Source organism: Dendrobates tinctorius, unplaced genomic scaffold (assembly GCF_039654945.1).
Source record: "Dendrobates tinctorius isolate UK_male_01 unplaced genomic scaffold, ASM3965494v1 ptg000039l, whole genome shotgun sequence".
NCBI classification, from domain to species: domain Eukaryota; kingdom Metazoa; phylum Chordata; class Amphibia; order Anura; family Dendrobatidae; genus Dendrobates; species Dendrobates tinctorius.
This window is the reverse complement of record NW_027361707.1, coordinates 42,401,969-42,428,482: the sequence shown is the minus strand read 5'-3', so window position 1 is coordinate 42,428,482 and position 26,514 is coordinate 42,401,969. Positions and strand designations below refer to the sequence as shown.

General features: G+C 45.1%; 1 long non-coding RNA gene across 1 annotated transcript in view; it reads right to left on the bottom strand.

Moving 5' to 3' along the window:
- The window catches only part of LOC141088620 (uncharacterized), a 451,115-nt gene that overhangs the window by 401,224 nt on the left and 23,377 nt on the right, over positions 1–26,514 (bottom strand). The gene's annotated exons all lie outside the window — the stretch shown is intronic.

Here is a 26,514-nt window from a genome sequence, read left to right as displayed (position 1 = left end):
ACAGGAGCAAGTGTTGACTGTGCAGGCGGCACTTCTGAGCAGCAACTGGCGGTGTTGGAGCCCATGGTAAATACTAGAAACAGAGTGGAGTCAGAGGCCTAATTGGAGCAAGTTTAAAATCAGTAGTAGTCTACAACAGATATTAATCTTGATCCAATTAGACCTCTGGCTCCACTATGTTTGTAGTATTAACCCTGGGCTCCAACACTGCCAGTTGCTGCTCAGAAGTGCCATCTGCACAGTCAACATATGCTCCAGTGTTATTGGGGTTCAGTAATGTCCGGCAATTTCTCCTGCTCTGTCCACACTCACACAACTACAGATTTTAAACTTGCTCCAATTAGGCCTCTGCCTCCACTCTGTTTGTACTATTGACCCTGGGCTCCAACACCGCCAGAAGTGCCGTCAGCACAGTCAACATATGCTCCAGTGTTATTGAGGTTCAGTAATGTCAGCTGATCCCCAGCTGTGTGTACGGCAATTTCTCCTGCCCTGTCCACACTCACACAACTACAGATTTTAAACTAGCTCCAATTAGGCCTCTGTCTCCACTCTGTTTGTAGCATTTACCCTGGGTTCCAGCACTGCCAGCTGGTTCCCGGCAGTGTCTTTGGCACGGGTACTCCCTCCTGGCCAGCCTGGTTCCAGCACGCCAGCTGTTTCCGGGTAGTGTCAACGTTACTTTGCCTCCAAAACTTTGTCCTGTCATGTTGCGGTCAGGTTAGCTGACTCTATGGTGCCTGCAGTTTAGGTGCTTCCTATGTGGGCTGCGGGATCTGGCAATAAAAGCTGGTACCGTAGTGCCAATAGGACAAGCACCCCCTGTAGGACTGTGGGTTTCGGTAACTGCGGCCGGCTCACAGCCTTGCAGCTTTGTTTTTCATGGGTACCTTCTGCTACCCATCCAGGTTCCAGTACCTTCAGCTGGTTCTCGGCAGTGCCTTTGGCTTAGGTGCCTCCTTTTCGGTATCCGAGTTCCAGCAACGTCTGCTGGTCCTTGGTAGTGCTTTCTAGCTCAGGTACCTCCTGCTTAGTAACCGGGTTCCAGTACCATCAGCTGGTCCTTGGTAGTGCCATTGGCTCTTGTTCCTTCTGCTACCCATCTGGGTTCCAGTATCGTCAACTGGTTCTCGGCAGGTCCTCAGCCTTCTTGTACCTTCTGCTACATTTCCAAGTTCAAGCTTTTTGAAATGGTTTTTGGTAATCACTCTGGATCTCCCTGACGATGACCCTGAAGACGATGACCCTGAAGACCACCCCGAAGAAGACGATGACCCCGAAGACGACGACCCTGAAGACCACCCCGAAGAAGACGATGACCCCAAAGACGACAACCCTGAAGACAACGACCCTGAAGACCACCCCAAAGAAGACCAAAAAGATGACCCTGAAGAAGATGACCAAGAGGACAAAGAACACGAAGACAACCACCAAGATACAGAACAACAAGAGACAGAAGACCAAGAAGCAGAAGAACAAAAAGCAGAAGAACATTAAGCATAAGACTAAAAATCAGAGCAAAAGATATTATCTAAATTATAAGCAGAAGAAGACTAAGCAGTGTATGGGTGAGTCCGTTCCTCCTCGTGGTGCCCTTGGAAAATGCCTGCTGCTGCAGGCCAAACTGAACGCGGACAAATCCTGTTGTAAATCTTTTGTGACAGGCAGAACGGAAGGTGTAATCTTCAAACTTTTATAGATAACAACTACAGGAATGCCTGTCACAATTAAGAATATGATGAAGAAGGATAGGAAGAAGATAAAGAAGTAGAATATGAAGAAGAAGAATAGTTGAATAAGAAGAATATGAAGAATGTAGAAAAAAAGAATATTAGGAAGAAGGTGAAGAAGAAGATGAATAAGGTGAAGAAGAAGTTGATGAAAAAGATTCTGCTGCTGCTGAGGATCATGAAGGAGAAAGTGTGGGAGAAGTAAAAAAAAAGGTGAAGAGCATGGAAGTAGTGAAACATACATATCTGACAAAATATAAAAAAGGTTAACATAGTCAATATCTTTGTATCTCTGAACGTCTTAAAAAAAAAATGTATTCCTGCTATTCCATTTGATTGGGCTAAACCTCTATGCCTTTAATGTCTCCTCCACCTCCCCCAATACATTCTAAATTATTCTTAGTTGTTTTCCTTCATGTAGAATTAACTTACAAGGAAAGAAAGGGTTTATTTTAATTCCAATATTTCTGTCCCATTGACTTGCATTGGTTTCCGGTATCGGAATCGGCGATATCCGATACTTTTTGGATATCGGTCCGATCCAATCCGATCCGATATTTCCCGATATCGGAAGGTATCGCTCAACACTAATCATGACTGGTACATCAGATCTTTACAAAAAAGGGATATCTTATTTTTTGGGAAACAAGTGCCTACACACATATACCACTACCTCCATACGTAAAAACATGCTGACTGTTGCCCTTGAAGTCATCCCTGTAGTAAGCAACAGGGGCTCTTAACAATGGCCATCATGCAGAAATATGTGTGAAGTGATAAAAAAATTTCTTAGACCACTAATGATTTCTAAATTAAGCAGATGAAAGCAACAACTTATTTTATTTTTCAAAATTGTCACTTTAAAATGAACCCGACAACTGATACACGCTGGCTAATCCGTGGGACGCATGTATCAGACACTGACTATTTGATCTCGGCCATGCATGTTTGTCTCTGAAACGCTGTGGAATTTCATAGAAAGGCCGGGGTCACACTTGCGAGTGTGATGCGAGAAACTTGCGCGAGTCTCTCGTATCAATACCCGGCACTGCTGCCAGCACTCAGACCAGAATGTGCGCCTGCATATATACCTATGCAGCCGCACACTCCGGTCCTGAGTGCTGGCAGCAGTGTTGGGTATTGATGCGAGTTTCTCGCATTGTACTCGCAAGTGTGACCCCAGCCAAAAACATACTTTAAAAGCAGCTCGAGACCGCGCTGTAGATTAGTCAGAAAGGAGGGCCCCCAGCAGAATCTCGATGTCCGCTGCCCTCGATTGACAGATCTCTGCTTACATGCGAATAGAGCCCAAGACCTGTCAATCCAGGGCAGTGGCTGAGGAGAAGCCACCAGGAACCAGCTGTCAGACTAGTCTATGGCGTGGTCTTGGTCTCCGCTTGCTTTAAGTATAGTATATTTTTTTTCTAAAATGCCACAGTGTTTCAGAATCAAACATACCTGGCTGAGTTATTACAGCCAGTTCCTATGGATTCGGCAGCATATATCAGCTGAAAGGTTCACTTTAAGGTGGCCATCTTAAATTAGAATAAAGATTCTGCTTTTTTACCCCCTTGGGAAACAGCGCCATTTTTTCCATAGTCTGTGACCGGTATTGCAGCTCAGCTCCATTCGTTTGACAAGACTTTTTATGAGTTGTGCCTAATTCTGCATCTTCAAGAGTAGCACTGATTCTGGAGGAAAAAAAGCAGATCCATTGCTTTAATCCATAACTATCATGTTAAACTCTTCATTTTTCGGTTAATAGATATGTAAACCCTCCTAGTGCAAAATTCCAAGTTGACCTGAGATCGTGGCTGGAGATCTAACCTAGAAATAGTTGATGTAAAAGTTCACTTTTCTTAAACTCCAATTCTATATATATTTTCTTCTGACTACAATAAAGCAGAATGCATGCATATGTCAAATGTATTTATTTCCATGGTAACAATGTGAATAATATATATCTTAAAACGCTTTTTCGAGTGCAGTTATCATTGTTTATTGTTTAAGGCTTATAGAACTTGTATTATTTTTTTATTTCTAGCTTTTACATAAAAGTGATTGAATTTTTCAATGATTATACAAATGCAGTCATTCCGCATCTCCAGGGAACATCCATTAATGTTCCATTGATTACTGACTCATTCCCTGGCCTTACCTCGGTGGATTTCACAAATGGGGACAATTAACTGCGCGACGAATCCTTCAGTGTGGTATTACAGAAAGTTCTGTACTGCTCAGAGGTGGCACTGTGCAGAGGATGGGTCAATGTATTCACAGTGCTTTCTTTTCAGTGCGCGGAAACGTATGTGACTGTAACTTCAATGAAGAGAATATATTGCCTCAATTTTCAAGAAAGCATGCGTCCTTCTTTCAAAAACTAAATTCATTATCTTATTACTGTATTGTCGTCTCCAAACCGCACGAGAATGTCACATTTTCAAGAATTTGCAAATTATATCAGCCGAACAATGCACAAAGAATTATCGGAAGAAGAATGCTAAATGGAGATAAGTGTGAAGGGGAGCCGCGAATAATAAAGTTTCTCCTAAACAATTGTGGAAGATCTCGAATAGGCTGCCATATTATCACAGCAATTTTATATTGTGTCAGAGTGCAGAACGGCACGTTACAAGAAGGAGCATGAAGATGTTGTCGACAAGGCAGCATCCAAACATCCCATAATAAACACAAATAAACTATTTTATTACATCCATAGCAAACCATTGATTGAGTTAGTTTCTTAAAGGGGTTGTCCACTTTAACTTTGTTTTAACAAGCATGATTTTTTGGGCATTACTAAGGTATAAGTATCACAGGTTCTCTTTCTTCTTCACAGACTACACAGCTTTCCTGTCCACAAAATGGCTAGTGGTGGAGGAGCATGTGACCAGATCAGTCCATCAGTCTCCTTCAATTGATGAATAGCTTTCTCAACTGGATGATGGACACTTCCAATCACATGATCCTCCATCTGCAGCTGTTTTGAGAGCAAGAGAGGTGTACAGTTTGTGAAGAAGAAAGAAAATCTGTAATAATGCATATTAGTATTGTCACAAAGTCTTGTCCCCTACATATTTGATAAAAGAAAGATAAAATGGGAAAAAAAAATTAAGAATCTATATTTCTTATACTGTATCTTATTTAGACTTTAGCATGGATGAACCTGAACAGTAAAGTTTGGGGTTCGTTCTGGACACCTAGTGTTCGGTATTGAACTCCGAACACAGACTTTTTATCAGAGGTCTGCTTTATTGTTCGAGTTTAATGCCAAATAAAGTTTGTTGAAAGGCAGCAGTGCAGCCAAATAACAAGCTTTTAGGCTGTGGGTACTTCCAGAGCCCCATAACAGCCATACCAATATCTGGCATGGCTGAGATTGGCTGAGTTAATAGGAGTCATGGCCTGTATAAATGCCAGATCAGGGGTGCCACCCCCATTGTGGTCTTATTAGTGTAGGGAGAGGACTCTGCTCAAGTGAGTGACAGCATTAGGTTCTGTAAATGCACTCTGCAAAATGCTTCTGAGTGTGCGAACGTACCCTATCAACTGTGGGAGTACTGTGACAAAAAGACTCTTTGCGTATTCTGCACGTTTCTTTGTAGGAGTACTTTGCCAAAAAGTCTGTGTGTGTACTCTGCACCCATCTCTGTGGAAGTACTGTGCCAAAAAGCCTGTGCGTTTACTCTGCACCTGTCTGTGTGGGAGTACTGTGCCAAAAAGTCTCTGTGTGTACTGTGCACGCATTTGTGGGAGTACTGTGCTACAAAGCCTCTGTGTGTACTCTGCCCACATCTCTGTGGGAGTACTGTGCCAAAAAGCCTCTATGTAAGTAGCTTGCCATTACAAACTAGTGCAGAATGCTTTAACAGACTAGTTCAGAGTACCCTAAATGTGTAGTAATCTGCTGGGCACTTTCTCCTTTCTACTGTGCACATTTTTATGGAGCAAAAAATGAGTTGTGCATGAAATAGGGGACGTGGACGTGGTTGTGGTGCTCCTGATGGTATCAGTGTAGTTTCTGCTGCAGGTGATGGTGTATCTGCTACAAGGAGAGGATGTGGTCATTCTGTGGATCGGAGTCAAGAGTAAGGGAAATTGAAGAGATGGAGGCTTGTCTAACTGACTTCACAGTCTTGCCTGCTATGTTCCCAAATAAAACACCCGGTGCATGCAGGTGACAACTTGTTCTGCATTATTTCATAGGCCCAAGTAACACTGGATGAATAATGAGTACAGAACATGTTGTGGCGGTTTAAGATTGGATGACCGAGAGTGACTCCAGTTCCTTCGCATTGTCTTCTATCCAGTACCCTGCTGAAAGTGCTGAGCTGGCACCCGCGGATCAAGTTCATCTGGCTTGCACCTCACCCCCTTGCAAATCTGCCAAGCAGTCAGAGCCCTAAGTCATGCAGCAGTCACTTCTGCTTTTTGATGACTCCACTGTTTGTGGTTCCATGGGTCATACACCAGTTCATGCCCCACAAATGGAATAGATTGAGTGCACTGATGTCCAACCACTTGTTCAGTTGGAGTATGAGTAATTGGGAGGGTTTGTGCAGCTCCGACCACTGCGGCACATCTGAGTAATACGAAACACAGGTGCCAACTACCGCGTCATTCTGCAGTGTGCAGACCCGCAAAGAGGGCAGGAGTAGGTGTGGGTGGGAGGTGATGCATGGAATGGTGAGTGGACATAGAGGCAAGACTATCCATGTGACATGCACAATTGAGAGGAAGAGTATGTGGACATGCTGCCCCAGCTGAACAACAAAAGAGGGAGTTGGGTGCAAAAGCACAGCGGCCGGCCTCTAGCCAGTACGTCTGACGCTACTGCCCTCTGAGCCAACAAACTGAGCACACCAAAGTCGGCTCAAAGGCATTTCTTCAGGCAATGTGCTGATGAGAAGAGATGGGTGGTTTGTATGCTGTGCCGTCATAGCATGAAGCGAGTCATAAATGTTGGGAACCTGAGCACCACCTGCATCTGAAAACACGAGCTGCAGTGGAGCACACACCTTAAAGGACAGGAAAGATCTGAGGCTCCTCCTGCTCCCTCTTGTACTGTGGTCTCAACCTCTTCTTCATGCATTCAATCAGCAGGGCCACCTGGCTCACCGCAAAGAGAGGATGTGATAGGACCACCACCAGAAGCAGTGTTACTGAGCATCTCCACACCGTCCCATGAAAGCGTTCAGCTGTCCATCCCCCAAACACTGAAGAGAAAGAGAAAGTTAACCCCCCCACCTGCCGACGAGCCATGGTCCTGAATGACAGCATTTAAAAATTCCTGGCTTTTGAAATGTTGCCATGTCAGCTGGTGGAGACACATAATTTTGTAAAACTGATGTGAGTGGCTGTCACACAGTACACGGTTCCCAGTCGCCACTACTTTTCTAGGCTACCCATCTCTGCCCGGCTCACACATGTTGCAGATAAAATCAGGTGTGCACTGCACAACTCCATCAATTGCAAGGTCCACAAAACAACAGATATATGGACCAGTAAGCATGGGCAGGGACGTTGTATCTCCCTAACTGCCCACTGGGTAAATGTAGTGGTGAATGGGTTTGAAGCAGGTGTTCTGGTGCATGCCCTACCATCACTGGAAATTGCTGAATGTTTCCCCGTTCATGATGCCTTCTACTCCTTCTCTGCTTCCTCCAACTCCTCCTCATCCGGTCAGCTTAACACTAGTGTTGAGCATTCCAATACCGCAAGTATCGGGTATCGGCCGATATTCGCTGTATCGGAATTCCGATACTTAGTTCCGATACTTTTTTCATATCGAATACCGGAATCGGAAGTTCCCATAATGCTAGGAGCCCGCTCGATTTGATTCAGCCAATGGGGATCCTCAGAAGTGTGGGCACATCCTGTTAGGCATGTAGGCATGTTAACTACTGGCATGGCTGTGATTGGCTGCTGAAATGATGTCATGATGAACTATAAAAACCGCAGCAGCCGCCATTTCGGGTTCACTCTGCTGTGAATTCAGTTAGGGACAGGCTGATGTTGAAGACTGTGAGGGACAGTTAGAAATAGCGATCATCAAACATATCTATTGCTCTACCCAGGCTACATAATCCACCACTGTAGCATTTTTTTAGCCCAGCAGCGCTGTTTTAATAGCTGTCTGCAAGGGCTGTGTGAGTGCAGACCCACGCTGTGAAGTGTGTCCTGCAGGCACGTCTGCTTGTAGGCCGCCCAGCGTGTGTCTCTGCCTCATACACATTTTTCTTTTATTGCTGCTTTTTTTTTCTCCTGTATAGTGTGCTTCCATACGTATCCATATACGTTGGTTGCAAACACTAAAGGAGTGGACAGCGGAGCCTTTCAGCAGCCTTTCAGTGCTATAGCCCATTTCTCTGCACTGTTTTTGGCTGTCTGATAGGTCTCTCTGTGTGTGAGTGCAGCTCATGTTGCAGTGTGTTCTACAGCCACCGCTGGTTGTAGTCCGCTCAGCGTGCGTCACTGCCTCATACATAGTCCTTTTTTTGCAGCTAATTTATCCAGAATTTTGCTCCTATATTAGTGTGCTCCCATCCGCATCCATTGTCATTGGTTGGTTGCAAACACTATATAGGATTAGATAGAGGAGCCTTTTTGCTGGCTTGTGCCCTTCAGGGCCAGCCAGACTAGTATCACCCTATTTTTTGGAGCCTCATCAATTGCATTGTAGGTTAGCTTCCTGCATTGTAATCGCTCCAAAAAGTTTGTGATACTATAGCTTTCAAACTTTGGTCACATCTTTTTCTTTTTCCCCCCCCCCAAAAAAAAAAAAGGAAATAAAGTTCACCAAACACTCCACTTTAGAGTTGTGTAGGCCACATTAGATCATATTAAAGTGTAGTACACACACTCTTAGCCAAATTAGTGTTTCTTATACTGGTTAGCAGGTGTTCAGGAATAAGAACACTAAGCCACCCCTTGTTAACATTTCTGCCTATCTTTATCAGTCTACCAAGATGAAGAAGGCAGGGAGTAAGGCACGTGGTCATGGCCGTGGAGTTTCAGCAGGGAGAGGACGGGGGGATTCAGCAGGGAGAGGACGTGGGGATTCGGTGTCTGCTGCGGCCACCAGTGACCCGGCATCCCCCACTTTTATCAGGCAACAGTCCTTCATGCGCAGCTTTGTAGGACCTCGCCGTACCCCACTGCTGCGTGACGAACAAATTGAAGCCGTTGTCGGATGCATGACAGCTAACGCATCCACTTCAATGACTTCCGCATCCTCCCAGGGCCAGAGCACTGAAGAGCAACCATCTGTCTCTTCACCACCTGCCAAATTGCCCAGGCAGTCTGAGAGCCCTGGACAGGAGCCATCTCAATCTTTACTTCTGTTCTCAGAATCTGTTGGCTTGGAAAGAGGTGGCCAGCCAAGCAGCATTCTAGAGCGTGAAGAAGAGGGAGTATGCAGTGATGCGCAACTGCTTTGTCCCTCTGAATCTGAAGAGGTGGGTGGGCCAGTGCCTATTGTCAGCACACCTCAGTGCTCATCTGATGATGATGAGACTCAGTTGCCAATTTCTGGTGCGTACGGTGCTGGCGAGACAACCCAGGACCAGCCGGTGCTTGAAGAGGGGAGTGGAGATGATGAGGTCCTTGACCCATCATGGCGTCAGCCACAGGAAGGTGGTGGGAGCAGCTCTAAGGAAGAGATTCCCCGAACGGCCAAAAGAGGAGGGAGAGGGCGGGGGCAGACTTGGTTGCCTGTAGCCTCCACTTTGGCACCCATGAGGAGCAATCCTCTTCCAAATCAGAAAACGGGCGCTCCCAGGACTTGCAGTGCGTGGTCTTTTTTTGACACAGTTGCAGATGACATTTGCTTTGTCAAATGCAAGCTGTGTCATCAGAAAGTTAAACGAGGGAAAAATGTGAGTAACCTCAATACCACAAATATGTGGAAACATGTGCGTACCAAGCACGAGGTGGAGTTACACAGACACACTGAAGATGTAGGCCAACCTTCAGCAGCACCTACCACCTCTTCAGCTCGTGTTGGGGCCTCTTCCTCCAGCTCACACACAGCTGGTTCGGCTTCCTCACTGGAACGCCATGGAAGAATCACTGCCACTGTTGTCCAGAGACCCAGTGAAATTCCACCCACTGAACCACGTTCTCAGTCATCAGCTCACTCCCAGGCCACTCACCAGCAATCGGTAGCACAGGCATGGGAGAAAAAGCGGCCATACTCGGCAAACCATCCCTGAGCACTGGCTCTGAATGCCAGCATTGCCAAACTACTGGCCCTTGAGATGCTGTCATTCAGGCTGGTGGAGACTGACACCTTCCGGAACTTGATGTCATTGGCATTTCCACAATACAATGTGCCCAGCTGCTTTTATTTCAGCAGGCAAGCCGTCCCTGCCCTGCAAAAGCATGTGGAGGGAAAAATTAAAAATGCGCTACTAAACGCTGTCAGTAGCAAGGTCCACCTGACCACCGGTGCGTGGACCAGTAGCCATGGACAAGGACGATACCTTTCCCTCACTGCCCATTGGGTCAATGTTGTGGAGCCGGGTACAGATCTGGAGAGTGTCTCTGTACGTATTCTGCCAACTCCAAGGATTGCAGGAATGCAGTCTGTACATATTGAGTCCTCCTCCTACTCTAATTCCTCGGAATCAGCACTGCATGAGCCTGTTAGGCCAGATATGAGCACAGGTGTGGCCAAACATCAACAGGCCATCCTTAAATTAATTTCTTTGGGGAATCGGAGCCACACAGCACAGGAGCTCTGGAATGCCATCAAGCAGGAGAGCGATGTGTGGTTTGTGCCAGCGAATCTCCAGCCAGGTTTGGTAGTGAGTGGCAATGGCCGAAATCTAGTGGCAGCTCTGGGCCTAGGCAACCTCACTCACATACCATGTCTGGCACACGTGCTCAATTTGGTCGTGCAGAGCTTTCTGAGGGACTATCCGGATCTTGATGCACTGCTGCACAAGGTTCGCCTAGAGTGTGCTCACTTGCGGCGTTCCAGCATGGCAAGATCGCGCATTGCATCTCTGCAACGCCGATTCCGCCTGCCAGAACATCGCATCATATGTGACCTCCCCACCAGGTGGAATTCAACGTTACATATGTTGGAGCGGTTGTGTGAGCAGCAGGCAGCAGTAATGGAGTACCAGCTGCATCAGGCGCAAACAAGTCGCACTGTACGCCGGACACACTTCACCACCACTGAGTGGGCCACTATGAGGGACATCTGCCAAGTTTTGCATGCCTTCGATGACTCCACGCGGATGGCCAGTGCAGATGATACACTAGTCAGCATGACTGTCCCCCTTATCTATCTGCTTCAAAAAACCTTACAAGCACTAAGTGAGGAGGTTTTTGAAGAGGTCGAGGATGAGGAGTCAGAAATGCCATGTGCTTCTGGCAAGTCTGCGCAACGTGCTTCCACACAAAGGCCCAGGCAGGGGACACTTAGTGAGGAGGATGACGAGGAGTCAATGGAGGAGGAGGAACACATCTCTCCAGAGGAGGGAGGTACACAAGGCTCTAGTAGTCAGTGTGTACAGCGAGGGTGGGGTGATGCTGAGCAGGCTGAGATGCTTCCTCAAGCTGGGGACAGCGTTTCCGGTCCAGTTGGCAGTCTGCAGCACATGGTTGATTTCATGCTGCAGTGCTTGTTAAATGACCGCCGCATCGCCAACATTCTCCACACGGCTGATTATTGGGTGTACACCCTCCTAGATCCTCGCTACCGGGACAACTTACAAAGCCCCATACCACAGTTGAACCGGGAGCGTAAAATGCGGGAGTACCAAGAAACACTTGTGCAGGCCATCATGTTCTCCATTCCCCCCGCAAGTGTTGCTGGTAGTGCTTTTCAAAGCAGCCATGTGGGTAGAGGCAGTGGAGGAAGCTCTGCACAAAGAGGTAGCAGAGGCAGTGCCGCAGGACAAGGCAAGGCCAGTATGGCCCAAATGTGGAAAAGTTTTGTGGGACCGCCACAAAAGGCTACACCATCACAGACAGCTCCAGTCAGCAGGAGGCATCGTTTCCGTCAGATGGTGACAGACTACTTGTCTTGCCCTGTTAGTGTACTCCCAGACGGCTCTTCCCCGTTCAAGTATTGGGTCTCTAAGCTGGATACATGGCCAGAGCTTAGCCAGTATGCATTGGAGGTGCTGGCTTGCCCTGCTGCCAGTGTATTATCGGAACGTGTCATTAGTGCTGCAGATGGTGTGGTAGCAGACCGTCGCATGCGACTATCCGCCGATAATGTTGACCGGCTTACTTTTCTGAAAATGAACAAGGCCTGGATCTCACCTGAATTTGCCAGTCCTCTTCCAGAATAAATAATTGGCTGGCAACAGGATCCAGGTCTCCTGTTGTGTTCATGTTTCTATGACCTGAACTTTATTTCCTGGGCTACAGCAACGCCCGTTGTTGCTCAGAAGTGCTGTCCGCACAGACAAAACACTCGCTCATGTGTAAGTGGGGTTCGGTAACGTCAGGTGATCCCCTGCTGTGTGTACGGCAAACTCTCCTGCTGCCTACAACTTCTGACTACCTCTGATTTAATATGTTCTCTGATTTGCCCTCTGTCTCCACTCTGTTTTGAGTATTTCCTCCGACCTACAACACCGCCTGTTTCTGCTCTCAAGTGCCGTCTGCACAATCAACACTTGTTCCTGTGTTACCTGGGTCCTGTAACATCTGCTCATCTCCAGAGGTGAGTCCGGCAATGTCTCCTGCTTTGTCTACATTCCCACTACTTGTAGTGGAAAAGTGGACAGAGCAGGAGACATTGCCTGACTCACCTCTAGGGAGAAGCTGCTGTTACAGAACCCCAGCAACACAGGAACAAGTGTGGGTTGTGCAGACGGCATTTCAGAGCAGCAACTGGCGTGGTTGGAAGCCAGAGGAAATACTCGAAACAGAGTGAAGACAGAGGCCTAATTGGAATACGTTGACCGTTAGTAGTAGTCTAGAAACAATCGAAAACTGCCACCAAGTAGGCCTCAGCCTACTACCTGATTTTCCCTGGGCTCCGACACCGCCAGTTGGTGCTCAGAAGTGCTGTCCGCACAGACAAAACACTCGCTCATTTGTAAGTGGGGTTCGGTAACGTCAGCTGATCCCCTGCTGTGTGTATGGCAAAGTGTCCTGCTCCCTCCACAGTCAAACAACCTCAGATTTACACCTGGCTCCAAGTAGGCCTCGGCCTACTACTTAATTTTCCCTGGGCTCCGACACCACCAGTTGGTGCTCAGAAGTGCTGTCCGCACAGACAAAACACTCGCTCATGTGTAAGTGGGGTTCGGTAACGTCAGCTGATCCCCTGCTGTGTGTACGGCAAACTCTCCTGCTGCCTCCAAATTCAAACAACGTCTTATCTTAAACTGCCTCCAAGTAGGCCTCAGCCTACAAAATGACTATCCCTGGGCTCCAACATCGTCAGTTGTTGCTCGGAAGTGCTGTCCACAAAGAAAAAAACACTCGTGCATGTGAAAGTGGTGGTCAGTAACGTCAGCTGATCCCCTGCTGTGTGGAGGGCAAACTGCTGCTGCCTCCAAATTGTAACTACTTCAGATTTAAACATTCTCTGATTTGGCCTCTGTCTCCACTCTGTCTCTAGTATTCCCCTGACCTCCAACACCGCCAGTTCCTGCTCACAGTTGCCGTCCACGCATTCCACACTTGTTCCTGTGTTCCTGGTGTTCTGTTACGTGAGCAGATCCCCCAATGTTTGTCCGGCACTGTCTCCTGCGCTGTCCACCTTCCCACTGCAAGCGGTGGGAATGTGGACAGAGCAGGAGACAGTGGCAGACACACATCAGGGGATCTGCTGACATTACAGAACCCCAGGAACACAGGAACACGTGTGGATTGGGCAGACGGCTGGTCTGTGTTGGTGATCACGTGAAATCCTGGAAACAGAGTGGAGACAGATGCCTAATTGGAGCACGTTGACAGTCTGTGGTAGCCTACAAACAATCTAAAACTGCCACCAAGTAGGCCTCGGCCTGCACCATGATTGTCCCTGGGCTGCAACAACGCCAGTTGGTGCTCGGAAGTGCTGTCCACACAGAAAAAAACACTTGTTCATGTGAAAGTGGGGTTCGGTAACGTCAGCTGAACCCCTGCTGTGTGGAGGGCAAAGTGTCCTGCTCCCTCCAAAGTCAAAATACCTCCGATTTACACCTGTCTCCTGGTAGGCCTTGGCCTGCACCATGATTGTCCCTGGGCTCCAAAAACGCCAGTTGGTGCTCGGAAGTGCTGTCCACACAGAAAAAAACACTTGTTCATGGACCCCCTGTAGCACTGTGGGTTTCGGTAACTGCGGCCGGCTTGCGGCCTGGCTACTTTGCTTTGGATGGGTACTTTCTGCTACCCTCCCGGGTTCCAGCACTGTCAGCTGGTTCTCGCCAGAGCCTTTGGCCTAGGTGCCTCCATCTCGGTATCCGAAGGTCCGGCACCGTCAGCTGGTCCTTGGTAGTGCTTTCTAGCACAGGTACCTCCTGCCTAGCAACCGTGGTCCAGCACCGTCAGCTGTTCCTCGGTAGTGCCATTGGCTCTTGTAGCTTTTGCTACCCATATGGGTTCCAGCACCGTCAGCTGGTTCTTGGCAGTGTCTTTGGCTCGGGTACTCCCTGTTGTCCAGCCTGGTTCCAGCACGCCATCTGTTTCCGGGTAGTGTCAAGGTCACTATGCCAACGATCCGTTGTCCTGTCATCTTGCGACCGGGTTAGCCGACTCTACGGTGCCTGAAGTTTAGGTGACTCCTATGTGGGCTGCGGGAACTGGCACTGAAGGCTGGATCTGTAGTGCCAATGGGACATGGACCCCCTGTAGGACTGTGGGTTTCGGTAACTGCGGCCGGCTTGCGGCCTGGCTACTTTGCTTTGGATGGGTACCTTCTGCTACCCACCTGGGTTCCAGCACTGTCAGCTGGTTCTCGCCAGAGCCTTTGGCCTAGGTGCCTCCATCTCAGTATCCGAAGGTCCAGCACCGTCAGCTGGTCCTTGGTAGTGCTTTCTAGCACAGGTACCTCCTGCCTAGTAACCGTGGTCCAGCACCGTCAGCTGTTCCTCGGTAGTGCCATTGGCTCTTGTAGCTTTTGCTACCCATCTGGGTTCCAGCACCGTCAGCTGGTTCTCGGCAGTGTCTTTGGCACGGGTACTCCCTGTTGCCCAGCCTGGTTCCAGCACGCCATCTGTTTCCGGGTAGTGTCAAGGTCACTATGCCAACAATCCGTTGTCCTGTCGTCTTGCGGCCGGGTTAGCAGACTCTACGGTGCCTGCAGTTTAGGTGACTCCTATGTGGGCTGCGGGAACTGGCACTGAAGGCTGGATCCGTAGTGCCAATGGGACATGGACCCCCTGTAGGACTGTGGGTTTCGGTAACTGCGGCCAGCTTGCGGCCTGGCTACTTTGCTTTGGATGGGTACCTTCTGCTACCCACCCGGGTTCCAGCACTGTCTGCTGGTTCTCGCCAGAGTCTTTGGCCTAGGTGCCTCCATCTCGGTATCCGAAGGTCCAGCACCGTCAGCTGGTCCTTGGTAGTGCTTTCTAGCACAGGTACCTCCTGCCTAGTAACCGTGATCCAGCACCGTCAGCTGTTCCTCGGTAGTGCCATTGGCTCTTGTTCCTTCTGCTACCCATCCGGGTTCCAGCACTGTCAGTTGGTTCTCGCCAGAGCCTTTGGCCTAGGTGCCTCCATCTCGGTATCTGAGGTCCAGCAACGTCAGCTGGTCCTTGGTAATGCTTTTTAGCACAGGTACCTTCTGCTTAGTAACCGTGGTCCAGCACCGTCAGTTGGTCCTCGGTAGTGCCATTGGCTCTTGTTCCTTCTGCTACCCATCCGGGTTCCAGCACTGTCAGCTGGTTCTCGCCAGAGCCTTTGGCCTAGGTGCCTCCATCTCGGTATCCGAGGTCCAGCAACGTCTGCTGGTCCTTGGTAGTGCTTTTTAGCACAGGTACCTTCTGCTTAGTAACCAAGGTCCAGCACCGTCTGTTGGTCCTCGGTAGTGCCATTGGCTCTTGTTCCTTCTGCTACCCATCCGGGTTCCAGCACTGTCAGCTGGCTCTCGCCAGAGCCTTTGGCCTAGGTGCCTCCATCTCGGTATCCGAGGTCCAGCAACGTCAGCTGGTCCTTGGTAGTGCTTTTTAGCACAGGTACCTTCTGCTTAGTAACCGTGGTCCAGCACCGTCAGTTGGTCCTCGGTAGTGCCATTGGCTCTTGCAGCTTTTGCTACCCATCTGGGTTCCAGCACCGTCAGCTGTTCCTCAGTAGTGCCATTGGCTCTTGTTCCTTCTGCTGCCACTACGGGTACCAGTACTGTCAGCTGGTTCTTGCCAGTTTCTCAGCCTTCTTGTATCTTCTGCTACATTTCCAAGATCAAGCTTTTTGAAATTGTCTTTGGTAATCCGTATTGATCTCCATGACGACGACCCTGAAGACCACACCAAAGAAGACCAGAAATATGACCCTAAATAATATGACCAAGAGGACAAAGAACATGAAGACAACCACCAAGATACAGAACAAAAGACAGAAGAACAAGAAGCAGAAGACCAAAAAGCAGAACAGAAAGCAGAAGAACATTAAGCATAAGACTAAAAATCAGCATAGAAGAAATCAAAATTATAAGCAGAAGAAGACTAAGCAGTAAATGGGGGTGAGTCCGTTCCTCCTCTTGGTGCCCCTGGAAAATGCCTGCTGCTGCAGGTCAAACTGAACGCGGACAAATCCTCTTGTAAATCTTTAGTGACAGGCAGAACGTAAGGTGTAATCTTATAACTTTTATAGATAAGTACTACAGGAATGCCTGTCACCATAAGAAAATGAAGAAAAAGAAGAATAGGAAGAAGATGAAGAAATAGCATATGAAAATTAATAATAGCTGAATATGAAGAATGGAAAAAAAAAATTAATGGGAAGAAGATGAAGAAGAAGAAGATGAATAAGGTGAAGAAAAAGTTGATGAAAAAAATGCTACTGCTGCGGATCATGAAGGAGAAAGTGTGGGAGAAGTACAAAAGAAGGTGAAGAGCATGGAAGTTGTGAAACATACATATCTGACAAAATATGAAAAAGGTTAACATAGTCAATATCTTTTTAACTCCGAACGTCTTGAAAAAAAAAATTGGAATTAATGCTATGCCATGTGATTTGAATAAACCACTATGCCTTTAATGTCTCCTCCACCTCCCACAATACATTCTACATGATTCTTATTTGTTTTCAATTATGTAGAATTAGCCAACAAGGAAATAAAGGGCTTTTTTAAATTCCGATACCGGAAGTCCCATTGACTTGAATGGGACTTCCGGTATCGGAATCGGCGATACCCGATATTTTTTTTGTATCGGGCGATACCATCCGATACAATATTTTGGGGTATCGAACGGTATCGCTCAACACTACTTAACACCTGCACCACCCAACTTCAGTACAGACAGGGAAACGAAAGCAGGCTGTTCTGAAACTCATCTGTTTAGGGGAAGGTCCCACACCATTCAGGAGCTCTGGGCGGGGTTCAAACAACAGACCAATGAGTGATTGTTGTTGTCATGGAACATCAAGCCCGGCCTGATGGTGTGCGATAACAAGCGAAATCTCATAGCATCTCTGGGCCTAGCTAATTAGACGCGCATCCCTTGCCTGACGTGTGTGCTGAATTTGGTGGTGCAGAGCTTCTTAAAAATTACTCCAATATGTCAGAGGTACTGCTGAAAGTGGGTCATCTTTGTGCGCTTTTGGAGTTCTCACCTTGTTTATGCTCACCTGTCTACACTGCAGCTTCATTTCTGCCTTCCACCCACGGCCTCATATGTGACATACCCAGAAGGTGGATCTTAACCTTGCATATGCTGGAGAGACTGTGGGAGCAGCAGCAGGCAATACTTGAGTTTCAGCTGCAGCACACACGGGTGAGTCGCTCTGTGGAACAACATCACTCCACCTCCAAGAGGGCAGGACATGCTTGTCATGTTGCGCTGCTTTGAGTACTCCACCAACATTGCCTGTGCTGATGAAGCCATCATCACCATTACTACCCACTTCTATGCCTACTTCAAAAAACACTTTAGGCAATGATGGAATGGATGGGGTGGCGGCACAGGCAGAAAAACAGGAACCATTAAAACCCTTATCAGGCCAATCATCCACACATGTCACGGAGGGTGTGTTCCTGTACCAACAGTGACCAGGTACACAACTGTCTAGCCAGAGATCAGTTTTGGAGGAGGAACTTTTTTTTCACAGCAAGGTGGCACTCATAGCAGCTCATGGGCATCTCTGGAGCATGTCTGGGGAGATACTGAGGACACAGACGATACACCTCCCAACAAGGACAACCCTGGGCAGCCTGGCACATATGAACCAATACAGGCTGCTGTGCCTGTGCAATGACTGCTGGTTTGTTACCAGTGCTGATTACTGGGTGAACACTCTGCTGAATCCATGGTGCAAGGATGACTTACCATCCTAACTCCCGCCAATAGAGCCGGATTGGAAAAATGTTCAAATACAAGCACACGCTGGTAGAAGCACTACTGACATTGTTCCCACCTGACAACTGGGGCCCAGTAAAAGAACTCAGCTGGGGCACCAGCACCACCTCAGAATGGAGAGATAGCATGGCCGAAATATGGAAAACCTTCCTCAGCACGACACAACATCAGGCACCACCATATGATCGATCCATATAAGCAGGATGCAGCATTTCAACAACATGGTGGAAGAGTCCGTATCCACACGTCTCCACGTACTGAGTGATGGGTCTGTCCCATTTAACTTCTGGGACTCCAAATTGGACACGTGGCCTGAGCTTGCCCTTTATGCCTTGGAGGTGCTGGCCTACCCTGCGGCAAGTGTACACTCGGAATGTGTGTTTAGCACAGGCAGGTGTTATCACAGACAGGCGCATCCACCTGTCCACAGCCAACATGAACAAGCTCACATTCATTAAAGTAAACCAGGCATGGATTCCGCAGGACTTGGTCATATTTTTAGCCACACCCAGCCATTGTTATGCTCAACCCGCAGTTTGTTCGTTTTATTTGCCATTCTGAATGTTTTGGGTCCCTCCCAAATTTCAAAAACAAAACAAACAAAAAACCTGTGTTGGATATGTCCTCTTCTTCTTCTACTTACTGAACACCACCATGTCCATCTCTGCCTACTCCTCCTCATCCTCCTCCTCCATTTGGATTTCCACATCCTGATTCAAGATTGCTATTATTATTTTTTTTATGTTATGTTATTTTAAGTTATTTCCCTAAAAAAATCACAAAGCCTGAAAAAAATTACAAAAAACAGTGTTGGCAACCGCCTCCTCCATCTGCACTTCCATATCCACCTCCTCCTCCACTTGGACCTCTGTCTTCTGGTTCAGGATTGTTATTGTCATGATCCAGACTGGGGTTGGAGTCCTGTTTTTCCCTTTTCCCGGTCTGGTCATGAAGGGGTTAACCTTTCTCAGCCTCCAAGCCAACAACCAATATAACATGTACGAATATTCATGAAAGACAATAGAAACCTTCTCAACTAATGAATAAACCAAATGAAAGTCCAGATAATAAAGACTAAAAATATTTTATTAATTACACAATAAAAGAGAAACCAGACATATAAGACATAATGCAATACCATAAAAAATCATGATGTAAGAAGGTAGTTACATAGAGAACACATAAGCCATAAGTAAATATAGTGATCATAAAAAATTCCAACCGCATCAAGGTGCATATAATGAACAGACAGAGAGTATAGAAACTCAAATAAAGTGCATAGGAAATGTAATAAGATCATAGATACCCGTGGTCAATGGCTAAATGCGTCTCCTCATTTGGTTTATTCATTAGTTGAGAAGGTTTCTATTGTCTTTCATGAATATCCGTACATGTTATATTGGTTGTTGGCTTGTTTATATACCCTAATTCCTTGGGGTAATTTAACCACTAAGTTGTGTTTTTTCTGCTTTCTTTAAGATGGATCTTCGTTCTCTTGAGGCCAATTGGCTTTTACAGGCAGAAAATGTTTTTAAAGGGGAACCAGTACAGGACAATTCTAACCATAATAATATACGTGAGCTTAAAAGCAAACTCAAGAATTGTTTCCACCCTAGAATAAAAATTTGGTGGAATAAAGTTTTTTTAGAAAATTATTTAAGTAAAAATCTCATTCCTAGAGGTTTAAGGGTGCAGTTGTTTCCTTCTTATGGAAGAGATGATGCCAAATTCTCATCAGCATGGGAGAATATTTGTAATATTTGCTCTCGTTCCTTTTTGTCATTGATAGTTGAGTATAATTCTCAGTCTTTACCTATACTTGAGAAAGAGCTTGAGGGTCTTAATATGGACCTCAGTAAATTGATTACACCTGTTGAGACAGAGAAATTTAGAAAAGAATTGGAGGATCTACTGTACATGTAACCTGGGAAAAACAAATTAAAGATGTCAAAACAAAAAAATATACCAGGGACTTATCAGATGCAGAGAATAATAGGGTATATAAGTGGAAGCTCCCTTTAAGACAGAATAGGAAGAGGAGTAATTCTATGACTTCATCTACATCTATGGAATCCTCTCACTCTGGCTTTGGAAGAAGCTATAATACAAGGAATCGTAAGCGGAAGAATAACCCTACACGGGTGTCCCCGATCCGGAAAAAAGATACCATAGGTTCGAGTGGCGTATCATCTAACAAGGTAATAAATCTATCCAATATTGATTTGACGCCTCAGCAGATGGAAGTTTTAGAACTGGGGCTTAATTTTTCACCTACTGCTAAATTTGATACGTTCTTAGCAATAAAAGATCTACATCTTTTTGCCCGTAGACTCCTACTTAAAAAATTACATCATAGGACAAATGATAGAATGGATAAGGTATTTGAAACTGAGGAAGAGTTAGAGGCATTGGAAACTTTAAATGAACTACTTTTGGAACAAGAGCCCACAGAGAACGGTAAGTTCCCTAGAGCTTTGGCTCCTAAATCCAAAAAATTTCCACCTCTTACCTTGAATGCAAATATTGATCTATTTGTTAAACTGGTCAGTTTGGATTTGAAAAATATATCAACTGGTATTCCTGATTATAATTGCACCTTGGATCAGATGAAAGCAATTAAAGAACTCTCCACAAGAACAGATGTAGTTATAAAACCATCAGATAAAGGTGGTAATACTATAATCTGGCCATGTACTATGTATGAGAAGGAAGTGTATAAATTATTGAGGGATACCAAGTGTTATAGGAGACTTACTTTTAATCCCCTCAATCCTTTCTGTTCACAGTTAAAAGATATTTTGACTCAAGCAGTTGATTCCTCAGTCATTACCAAAAAACAGATGGAATATTTGATTTTGGATCATCCCACTATTGCGACATTTTACATACTTCCCAAGGTACACAAAAATGCCATGTGTCCTCCTGGCCGCCCGATTGTGGCAGGCAATAACAATTTTTGTGAGCCTATTTGTAAGTTAATTGATTATGTTCTCCATCCCTTGGTAGAAACTCTACCTTCTTATCTGAAGGATACAAATGATGTCTTACGAAAAATGGATGGCCTACAGTTGGAAGAGGATATGATCCTGGTGACTTGTGACATCGAATCTCTTTATACATCCATAAGACATGAGGATGGACTGTTTGCTGTCAATCAATTTCTGTCGATGTCCAATGAAGATGGTGAGTTTTGTGAATTCATCATGTGTCTCCTCCAGTTTGTACTAACCCATAATTTTTTTATTTTTTCTGATCAGTTTTTCCTGCAGCTCCAGGGCACAGCTGTGGGGGCAGCTTTTGCCCCCTCATATGCTAATCTGTTCCTGGGGCTGTGGGAGAGAAGAATTTTTACCACTGACTCTACACCTTTGGTGGATAGAGTGCAATACTGGGGGAGATACATTGATGATATTCTTTGTATTTGGCAGGGTTCTTTGGATGAACTACATACATTTATGGACCATCTAAATGAAAATGATTTGAATCTACATTTGACCTATAAAGCGGGAAGATCCAATGTTGAATTTTTGGATGTTTTGTTCCAAGTGGATGATGCTGGTTTTGTCTATTCCGATGTGTTCTGCAAACCTACCTCGACAAATAGTCTCTTGCACTTCTCTTCTTCACATCAACGTAGTCTCATCCGTGGTATACCTGTGGGACAATTTTTACGTATGCGACGTATTTGCTCAAAGGAAGAATTGTTTGAAAAACAGAGCAGAGATCTAAGCATGAGATTTAGGGAAAGAGGATATCCCGATGCATATATTGAGCAAGGTTATTGGCGAGCGAAAAGAACCGAACGCCTATCGGCACTTCATAAACGCAAATCCAGTACTCAGACCTTGGATAAGGTACGTTATATTCAAACCTTTAATTGTAAGTGGCGTGAAGTCAGTACTATTCTGACAAAACATTGGAAAGTTCTTCAGTTGGATCCGGTCCTTGCACAATATTTATCTCCAAAGCCTGCCATTACATTTAGGAGATCAAGGAATGCTCGTGATACACTTGTACATAGCCATTATAGGAAGAAGGAGGTTAATGCTTTTGGATCACGGGGCCCGAAATGGGGCTGTCGTCCTTGTGGATCATGTGTGGCAAGTCCAAATATAGAGAGGTGTGAGGATTTCTCCAATGCTGATGAGAATAGATCTTTTAAAATTTTGCATCATATATCATGTACTACCACTGCAGTAATCTATTGTGCGAGCTGTCCCTGTAACCTAAAATATGTTGGCTTAACCTCTAGGGAATTTAGGCGTAGGGTGAGAGAACATGTTTTGGATATTAAAGCAGCCAAAAATGTCTCCGATGTCGACTCCCTTAAGACATTACCAAAGCATTTTAAGTTATTCCATCAATGTAATGAATTATTATTAAAGGTACGAGGGATTGATCATGTAATATTGAAACTCTAGAGGAGGTGATATTAAAAAACGTCTTGCACAAATTGAGTCCAAGTGGATTTTTAGACTGGACACGATTGCACCCAAGGGCCTCAACGAACAGTTATCTTTTAATGCGTTTTTATAAATGTTTATTAATTTGATTCTTTTTTCTTTGCTTTTAGTTTGTACCTGATCCTTGGAATTCTTTTATCCATCTGATCATCCATCTGATCACTTGCATTTAATTACTTTCACATTATTTACTATGTTATATTTGTATTTGTCCATCTATATATGTATATATATATATATATATATATATATATTTTTTCACTTTTTTTCCACTCGATCGCACGTGTGTTTCACTGCACTTTTATTTTTATTTTCACTTTTATTTTTTATTTTTTATTTTATCATCATTAATTATTATATATATTTATTAAAATTATTGCAATGTATGGATGTATTCATATAGTTGTACGTATATCTGTTATTGAAATGATATATTTATTCTATTGTTCCCCATTTTTTTCAATGTAAATTGCATTTTTTTCAATGTAAACTGTATTCTTTTCAATGTATATTCAGTTTTCTGCGGTCATTTATATAATCATATTTGGTTATATATATTATTAATGGATATGTTATTAATTGTTATAACTACTTTTGCTACATTATGGCGTTTGCATTTTTTACTAGAGCATACAATAATTGCCGCAATGGTATGCTTCTTTGCACTATCCATTCTGGAGCGTGTTACTCCCCCTCCCCTTGTAAGGGAGGAGTTATCTTTGTTTACACTGGGTGCTGCAGCACGTGGATGGTGACGTGCTGCTCCCCGCTGAAGGGGCGTAGTTATCTCCGCCCTGTTGATTCACCTGAGCGGACGGGTCCGGACGCGTCACTTCCGGGTCCGGCCTCCTGTCAGCAATACACACACCAGTATTGGGCGCACCATTTGCGGCACTTCCGGCCATCTTTATGGCGGCTGTGGAGTGCGTTCCACGCTGGAACGCACATGGTTATCACCTTATGCATTTATTTTTTCTTTTGATCTCTGATATATGTGACTAGTTTTGGGAGACACTACATTGAATATGGGGCTTGATTATCATTATTTGTATCCATTCTTTTGATTATTTGTATATGGGAACTAAAAGTTTCCATTGGTTTGGGTTACATATAAATACTTCCCCTTTTGCATTACTACCTCACTCCTTGAGAAAGCCACGGTAGGCGAAACGTATGTTAGAGGGAGCTGGAGACACATTTAGCCATTGACCACGGGTATCTATGATCTTATTACATTTCCTATGCACTTTATTTGGGTTTCTATACTCTCTGTCTGTTCATTATATGCACCTTGATGCGGTTGGAATTTTTTATGATCACTATATTTACTTATGGCTTATGTGTTCTCTATGTAACTACCTTCTTACATCATGATTTTTTATGGTATTGCATTATGTCTTATATGTCTGGTTTCTCTTTTATTGTGTAATTAATAAAATATTTTTAGTCTTTATTATCTGGACTTTCATTTGGTTTATTCATTAGTTGAGAACCTTTCTCAGCCTCTGTCTGGGTTCAGGTTTGCTATTTATCGCTGCTGCTTCCTGCAGGCGATGTCGGTTATAGTTCCTGCTTAGGGCTGCTGTAGCTGACTCTGATTGCTCTGATTGGTCCTGCTACATTTGCTATCTGATCCTGTGTCTCTGTTTTCCCCTATTCCCGTCCTGACTCAGTGTTTCCCTTTAGTGTGCTGTCTCCCTGGTTTTGACTTGGCTTGCATCCTGATCTTCTTCTGTCTTTTTTCTTTGTCTTATCCGCTTCCGATTGTTGCTGATTACCTGGCTTGTCTCTGACCGTGAGTTTGCTTATTCCTTTGGTACTGCGCTACAGCCTAGGTTTTTACCCTGCCATTTTGACTATTCTGCTGCCACCTGTGGTATCTTGCTGCTGCACTGCAGGCTAGCTCTGTTTAGGTGCAGTCCTGCTACCACTCTACTGCCATCTTGTGGAGCCTGCACCTACCTGCATCGCAGCTGCATGATAGTTATTTTTTTATTATTCTATGTTATTTTAAATCATTTCCTTAAAGCATCAAAAAATAAATAAAACAAAAAAAAACACGAAAACAGTGTTGCCTACCTCCTCCACTTGGACCTCTGCCTCCTGGTCCAGATTATTTTTTCTTTTTTTTATTCTGTTATTTTAAGTAATTTCTCTATCCGCATTTGTTTGCAGGGCAATTGTCCCATTTGCTTCCCTTTGCAAACCTCAGCCCTTACTACGACCATTTTACAGCCATTTTAAAGCACCAAACTTCTGTCCCCATTGACTTCTATTCTCTTTGGATTTGAACCAGAACATCCACGGGTCCGCTGATTTCTAAACTTTAGACTTCATTCATACATGTTCAGCGGGTTGTCTAATATCCCGGCCGCTCCCTTCTATGAAGTTGCAGGCACTCCATAAGTTAACATGTGGTGCCTCTGTGCGTTAAAGAAGTTGTTTGACCATAGGGTACAAGTTGATGATGGCACCAGGACTGGCAAGGGCATGATTGCAAGTTTGTGATTTCCATACTGGACATGCAAGGCTCATTCATTGCAATGCAATGGGTCGGACCCATCTAGCCAAAATGTGGCTGGATATATGCAAATTGTATACTTATGTACAGTATAGTGACAGGACCTCCTGCTCCTGTCACCAGCACTGGACAATCCTCACAACATGCAGTGGACGCAATGTGAGGATCCACAAATTTGAAGTCACATAGGGAACATGTCTGCAGCCAGTCACCCTATGGTCAGATATCCCAATTATAGGGTTATTGTTTAGAATTTATTGGTTAGAATTTTATTGTAACTGGTGATGTATTCATCAACGAAAAAGTACAGCTGTTGAGCGATGACAAGTTGTACCTGCTCCGGTAGAGATAGGTAGATAGATAGATAGATAGTAGAAAGATAGCTACATAGATAGATAGATGATAGATAACAGATAGACAGATAGGTAGATAAATAGATAGATAATAGATAGAAAGATAGTCAGATAGATAGATATATAGACAGATAGATAGAAAGAAAGATAGTCAGATGATAGATAGATAGAAAATAGATAGACAGATGATAGATGATAGATAGATAGCCGTGTAGAGAAAGGAATATGGTAAAGTTTGTGCTAATGTAAGGGACACAAAGGAGTGTCCATAGGTGTACAGATATATACGTGTGTGTATATATATATATATATATTTATTGTCGAATGTTATGTCCCCTTTCCCTTTAACGTTATTCGTATTTATTGTACATGCCATGTAAATGTCTATTTATTGTATCTGTTATATGTATTTAACATTGGACACTGTCATATAGATAGGGAAAGTGTGGTACCCTAGTTTGCCCACTAGATGGGGTTAGAAATGCTCAACTTGTAAGTAGGAGGGGCTAACAGCTGTTAAGCCAGGGAGCATCTGGAATTTGAAGCAGTTGGGCGGGAGCGCCCTGACGGGGGTGTTGGCTCTGTAACATTAAAGTCAAGAGCCCAGTCATACAGAATTTGGGCCAGTATCTTATTGGGGAGTAACACCATGAGAAGTGGTGACAGTGCAGAATTAGTGGGTCTTCAGTTGCCAGAAGAAGACTAAGCAGTACAGACAGGTCACTCAGAATGTGGCGGCTTATTTCATGGATGTGGATATTCTTGAGACCGGGGATAAACGGTTAAGAGGGTCCCCTACTGGAGTAAGACTGAGCAGAGTTGATGCTGAAAGACCGGAGAGCACGGTCCTTCCCAGAAGCGAGCTTAGTGGGAGAAAGGGAAAGACAGGGACAGAGGAGAAAATGTCTGTTGCCAACCCTGATGCTGGAGTGAATATGTATGCGCTGTGTAATGGAAACAGTAAAGTTGATTGTGATT